Here is a 6,936-nt window from a genome sequence, read left to right as displayed (position 1 = left end):
CGTTCCAGATCACAAGCGATTGTCACCCTCACGGTCACGCCCACGGACCACGCCCGAGGCCCCGCTCAGAGATCTGAGTGTCTAGTTACCGCGGGCCCAGTTCCAGCTCCCTTCTCTGAATAACCAGGACCGGCTTTGATCGCGGTTTCCTCCTTGGCCTCTCGGCTGGGCACCGCTTCCCTAGTCTGACCTCCTGGCCCCGGGCTTCCCGGTCTCTCCTTCTCTAGGGCCCCTAAGACTCACGCGTCTAGGACCCAAACACCTCACTACGGCCCACTGTCGGTCGTCTGCGCCTGCGCACTCCCGTGCGCGCCGGAGCTCCCAGGAGCCCGCAGGGCCTCGCGTATGGAGCCGGAGATCCCAGCTGCTGCAGCGCAGGTCGGCTTGTGTCTCTGTCCGCGCTTTTCCGGCTTGGGCTATGTTTGTCACAGGCCCCTGGGGGAGCTAATGGACGTCGACTTCTTGTTCACTTCACGCCAGCCCTGCGGTCACCGTGATCTGCGTGGTGAGTGGAGGGGACACGGGGTCGGGGCTGCGGAAGGACGTAGGAGGCCCGGAGGTTTCCGGGTGCGGGTGCGGGTGCGGATGGAGGCAGAGGCAGCTGGCTCGGGCTGTGTGAATCACCTGCTGAGGAAGGTGATGGAGCGGGCGGGGGTGCATGATTATATGGCTGCATCAGCTTGGGATGTAATTATGAGAGTGCGTGTCTGTGTGTGTAAGAGAGAGCGTGTGTGTTGTGTGTGCCTGTGCGTGCCTGGGATGTCTGCGTGGTAGGCTCCGGGGACCGTGAGTGGGGTGGGGGTGGACCCTTTAATACAACCAGGGTTGGCTGTGACTGTGAGGTGCGTTATACTGTGACCAAGTGATGCTGTGACTGGAGACTAATCAAAATTGTCATAGTCTAGCTTTCGTTACTTTTAGGAAGATAGTTTCATTTTTAAAAATTCTTAATTGTTTAAAGTATTACATATAGTATTACATATGTCTCCTTTTCCCCTCCATTGACCTCTCCTGGGCCACCTGCAACCCCAGCACATGCCTTCACCCCCTAGTGTCTGTGTCCAATGGTTATGCTTACATGCATGCATACAAGTCTTTTGGTTGATCTCTAACCACCTCCCCCCCTCACCCTCACCTTCACTCTGAGGTTTGACAGTCTGTTGGATGCTTCTCTGTCTTTGGATCTACTTTTCTTCAGCAGTTTATGTTGTTCATTATATCCCACATCTACTGTGTAGATGTATCACAGTTTTCAAATCCACTCATCTGCTGATGGGCACTTAGGCTGTTTCCAAATCTTAGCTATGGTAAATTGTGCTGCTATGCACATAGGGGTGCATATATCCTTTCTGATTGGTGTTTCTGTTTTCTTGGGATATATTCCTAGAAGTGGGATCACTGGGTCAAATGGGAGCTCCATTTTTATTTTTTTGAGGAAACTCCATACTGTTTTCCACAGTGGCTGCACCAGTCTGCATTTCCACCAGCAGTGAAGGAGGGTTCCCTTTTCTCGGAATCCTCTCCAGCACTTGTTTGTTTGATTTTTTGATGATGATGATAGCCATTCTGACAGGTGTGAGATGGTACCTCATTGTCATTTTGATTTGCATCTCTTAGATGATTAGTGACTTTGAGCATGTTTTCATGTCTCTTGGCCTTCTTTATGTCTTCTTTTGCACAGTTGATGTAGTCCCATTTGTTTATTTTCTCCTTAGTCTCCATTGCCCTAGGAGCTGTATCAGTAAAGATATTGCTATGACAAATGCCTGCTATTTTGCTGCCTATGGCTTCTTCTAAGATTTTTATGGTGTTCCGTCTTACGTTTAAGTCCTTTATCCGTTTTGAGTTTATTTTTGTGTATGGTGTAATTTGGTGGTCTAGTTTCATTTTTTGGCAAGTATCTGTCCAGTTTTCCCAACACCATTTATTGAAGAGACTATCTTGTCTCCATTGTATGCTCTTGCCTCCTTTGTCAAATATTAATTGAGCATAATGGCCTGTGTTGATTTCTGGGTTCTCTGTTCTGTTCCATTGATCTATATGTCTGTTCTTGTGTGGGGTGATTGGACCCTCATGTTGTAATTGGGTGTTTATTGCTGATGGTCTTTTTGTAGTTGGAATCCACCCTCAGGCTAATTATGAGGCTCAACCCCACACCACTGTACAAACTTCTGTGAAGGTACAGTCTTGAGGTTTCTTGATGGGCTCAGTGGAACAATCATTAACCCTTCAGGCTGGGTATCTATAGAGGCAAACCTTTATTGCAATGTATAAGACACTATTCAGGGGCTGCTCCCCAAGGTGAGGTTGTTCCTAGCAGGGTCTGGAGCCTCCTGAGATCCACCTTTGGGTGTACAGTTTGTATGTCTAATTGGGTTGAACTTTTGTTGCATTGGTTCTGGGTCCTTTTGAGTGGGTTTCAGATGCAGATGGCTGACAGATGTTGGGTATAACTGTTCGTGGGCTTCTTGTGTTTAGTTAAAACTCTGTTCACTGTTAGACCTGTGTGTTCAGGGGAAGGACCAATCTATGCAAATGGGTTGGCTTTGTTTAGCTTAGTGCTGGTGGTAGATCTGTGGAGACCCATGCTCCCTGAAGTCCTCCTCTCTTGTCAGCTACTCTGACTCCCATCTGAGGTTGCTTGGTCTTCCTCCAGAGCATCCAAAAAGAATCTTCAGAATGGACCCAGGCTAGCCTAACTTGAGATAGTAGGCCCTGTGCTTGTAGTCAGACACCCAATGAAGGGAAACTACTCTGCTTCAAAACCAAACTTCTCAGTGTAAGCATGTCAAACTCATGGCCCGCGGGTTGCATTCAGCCCACAATGGATATTTTTGTGGCCCAGCCAATGCAACGGTATGTCAGAAATGTTTTAATAAAAATTTCGTAACTTAATTTTTACAATATCCTGTTATACATAATTATTAATAACAAACTACAATGTTCGCTAATGGCTGATTACTATAATTGTGTTGCATTCATTTCCCTTATGTGCCTTATGTGCAGGCGCACCATTTCTCTTCACTAATACTAGCAGCGAATATTTTAGCAGCTGATTGCCACGTCATTAGTCTTGTACTGACTTGGTGGGCGCAACAGGAAATATTTTGCTTTCAGAGAACAAGAAAAATAGGTTTATTTGCATATGCTTATTAACTTATGCAGTTATTCAGTATCTGGTAAGTTTTAATGTTCAAGAAAAATATTAATTTTTATTAAAATGTCCTATTATTTTATGTTAACGATTATTCATTTATTTCAGCCCTTTGTATTCAGCATGTCTCTATCAAAATAAACCTATGTTTCTATGAAAATTGAAACTTGTTTTTTTGCAGCCCACTAAACTTAAACCTTGTTTAACATGTTTGTTTCAGTGTCTATCAGAGACTCCAACTCTAATTCCCCCTAAGGGGGCTTGCTGCAGGTTCAGGTTGGGTACAGTCTGCAGTCTTCTCTGCTGGAGTAGTTTCAGTTCACCTGGGCTCAAGGTATTGATCAAAAGAGATGTCAGTTCAATTCCTGGTCAGGTTGTGTGCAGGTTGTGGGCTCAGTCCCTGGTGGGGATATGCGGGTGCGGGGGCGGGCGATTGATTCTTTTTCATCATTGATGTTTCTATCGCTCTCTCCTTCTCCCTTTCTCCTGAAATCAATTATATATATATATATATATATATATATTTTAAAAGAGTCTCTTTCCTTTTTTTTTTAAATATATTTTATTGAGTTTTTACAGAGAGGAAAGGAGAGAGATAGAGAGCTAGAAACATCGATGAGAGAGAAACATCGACCAGCTGCCTCCTGCACACTCCCCACCGGGGATGTGCCCGCAACCCAGGTACATGCCCTTGGCCGGAATCGAACCTGGGACCTCTCAGTCCCCAGGCCGACGCTCTATCCACTGAGCCAAACCGGTTTCGGCAGAGTCTCTTTCCTACACGTTTCCCAAACGGAAGAAAAAAAAAGAGTCTCTGATTGAGGATGTTGTAGGCCTCACCCCGAGGAGGGGGGCTAAGCACTTCCTCCAGTTCCAAGAAAATAGCCTTTGAGGGTCTCACATTTGCAATGTGCTGCTCTGAGCTGCTCTCCCATTCCCCACAGAGCTGCACCCAGCATGGGTATCCAGGACTTCACAGAGCTGAAACAACCAATCTTTTGTTGGGAGTGGTGTTTATGGCCTGCAGGAGGGGAAACAGGCTCTACTTCTCCTTCCCGGGGCTGCCTAGGGGAACTCACAGGGAACTCACATCAGCCTCCCCACCATGCAGTCACAGAACCCAGCATTCTTCCAGTTGTATCCCCAATAGGAGCCTCCCTGGGGGATTGTAGCTGGACATTTGTAAACAAGGATCTGAAGTCCTGCCAAGAAGAAGTGAATGTTCACAACGTGCTGGGTCAAGATTGCACAGTCTTGAGTTCCCGGAACATTTACCTCCCGAGAAAGGATAAGATTAAATAGTCGTGGGTAGAGCAGAAAGGGAGGGCACAGCTGCAAGTTGTCTTCAATGTGCTATTTGTTATAATATAGAACAAAACAAGATTTAGTTGATTAACTGCTGATGCACTAACCTCGTGCCAAACCCCAATAAAAGCAATGGTTGAGGGTACAGAGTTTGTTACATGCCTGAGTGAGCTGTAGCCCTCTGTCCGGCAATCATTTGCTTGTGTGCTTGTCTTACCTCTGCGTCTTCGGTTCATTAAACATCCATCAACACTTGGCGCCCTGAATGTGGGACCTTAAGGTAAGTGCGGGGAACGCACAGGACCAAAAGGGAAAAAGTCTGCGACGGTTTACGCAAAACTTTCGGCAAGCCAGGCAGAGCAATGGGGAACTCCCCGACAGCAGAGAGTCAATATATGACTCTGCTGCATTCAGTGCTTAAAGCACTGGGGTTAGTGTGTCTCAAGACACTTTTAGGAAATTAGCTAGAGAAATAAGGCATTGTTATTGGTTTGAGCTGACAGGCAGAAATCAGTTAAATCTAAAGGTTTGGAAACAGGTTGTTCGTGTGATATGGCATGCTCATCAGAATGGAGATCCTATAGGACATGAAGTTTGGTCCTTGTGTACTTTGATTACTATGGCTCTTAAACCTTTGCAGTCAGAATCAGATTATGAGGCTGCTCCAGTTAAAGTTACTAGCTCTCGTTCTTGCTCCACTTGTGAAACTAATAAAGACATGCCTAATAGACCATCGCTTTCTTTGCCTCATGAAAATAATATGGAGCAAAAAAGGAACAATTTTGAACAGAAGTTGGAGGGATATGAAGATATAGAAGGGACTGATAAAGAGGGCATTCAGGATTTCTCAGAAAGTGAAACTAGTAGCACCGATTCTAGTAGTAGCGAACGAAAGAGATTAAAAAAGAAAAGCAAAACAAGGGATAATGAACAAGAGTTATGAAAAGATTTGCTGGTTCATATGAAGGCTTTAATATGAATCATGTTAAACCCACTAATAAGTTACAGGAATTAATAAAAAATGCTTTTCCAGTTCAATAGCCACTGTCAGAGGAGCCTGGAGTAACTCCCACGGCTCCTCCTCCAGACCCACCACATTATTCCAGAGGGGCACATCGGCAATTCCAGCTGCCCTTGCCTACTGAAATAAACAAAATATTACTAGATTTAGAACCTGGGGATGAGATTGTTCCTCCCACATGGAGAAGAAATGATGATTTCCTTGCATTTCCAATACAGCGGCAGCAAATGCACCGGATCTGCAACAATATCCCCAATATCCAAATGGTTAATGCAGAAAAGGAGGGGGGGCCATCGTCAGGGAGAGCAGGGAGAGAGAGTTTTTGTACTTATCTGAATTATGCTAGACTCAAGGCCACAAGCTGCTACTAAGCACAACAGGTTTTTCTCTGTCCCGTTTTTTTCTCTTTAACCCTTCCTAAAGAAAAATTAGAAGCGCTACATCAACCAATTAAAGAACAACTAGACCAGGGTCATAGTGAATATTCCTCTAGTCCCTGGAATTCACCTGTGTTTATTATTAAGAAAAAATATGGCAAGTAGAGAATGTTAACTGGTCTACGGAAAATTAATGAAGTTATACAACCAATGGGACCCTTACAGCTTGGGATTCCTAACCCCTCGCTAATTCTTAAACATTGGTCCATTGTCATAATTGATTTAAAAGACTGTTTCCTCACTATTCCTTTGCAACCTCAAGACTGTGAGAAATTTGCATTTACTTTCCAGGCTTTAAATCAGGCTCAACCCACTCAACGGTATCAATGGAAAATCTTATCACAAGGAATGTTAAACAGTCCCATTATGTGTCAGGCATATATGCATCAACCTTTAGAAATAGTCAGAAAAAGATTTCCTATGCTCTAATTTATCATTATATGGATGATATTTTAGTAGCTTCTGAAATTCAATCACAATTACAGGAGATTTACCAATACCTCCTTGAAAAACTCTAAGACTATGGATTAGAAGTAGGCCCAGAAAAGGTACAATGACAGGAGCCATAGAAATATCTTGGGCAAAAATTAACAGATGTCTCCATTATTCCACAGAAGGTTCAAATTAGAAGAGACAGTTTAAAGACTCTAAGTGATTTTCAAAAGTTATTAGGAGACATTAATTGGTTGAGACCCAGCCTTGGTATACCTACTTATCAATTGACTAATTTATTTCAAATCCTAGAGGGGCCATCTGAATTGGATAGTCCCCATGTTTTAACCCCTGTTGCAGAAAAAGAATTAAGTTGGATAGAACAGTATGAACAACAAGCACAATTAGATAAAATTCTTTCCATAGACAATTTTAAATTATTAGTTTTCCACACTGAGCATTCTCCTACAGGGTTACTTTTTCAAGACAGTAACGTTGTTGAATAGATTTTATTGCCTCATAAATCACAGAAAAAATTAGACTTATATTTTAAAAATTGCCAAATTATTTACAAGAGAAGATTAAGA

The 6,936-nt window shown here is 43.8% G+C and overlaps 1 protein-coding gene across 7 annotated transcripts in view; it reads right to left on the bottom strand.

Moving 5' to 3' along the window:
• Window positions 1-859, bottom strand: part of ZNF382 (zinc finger protein 382) — a 48,566-nt gene extending 47,707 nt beyond the window's left edge. For 3 of the 7 annotated variants that reach the window (XM_015567389.1, XM_006769037.2, XM_015567391.1), the window contains exon 1: window positions 90-858. The gene's annotated coding sequence lies outside the window, so the exon portion shown is untranslated. Of the gene's footprint in view, window positions 1-89 lie in introns of all 7 variants that reach the window. The other 4 variants (XM_015567392.1, XM_015567390.1, XM_006769034.2 and 1 more) reach the window with 4 other exon arrangements.
• Between the last annotated feature and the right edge of the window lie 6,077 nt (window positions 860-6,936).

The sequence above is a fragment of the Myotis davidii genome, unplaced genomic scaffold, assembly GCF_000327345.1.
Source record: "Myotis davidii unplaced genomic scaffold, ASM32734v1 scaffold2064, whole genome shotgun sequence".
NCBI lineage: Eukaryota > Metazoa > Chordata > Mammalia > Chiroptera > Vespertilionidae > Myotis > Myotis davidii.
This window is presented reverse-complemented; position numbering and strand designations above follow the sequence as displayed.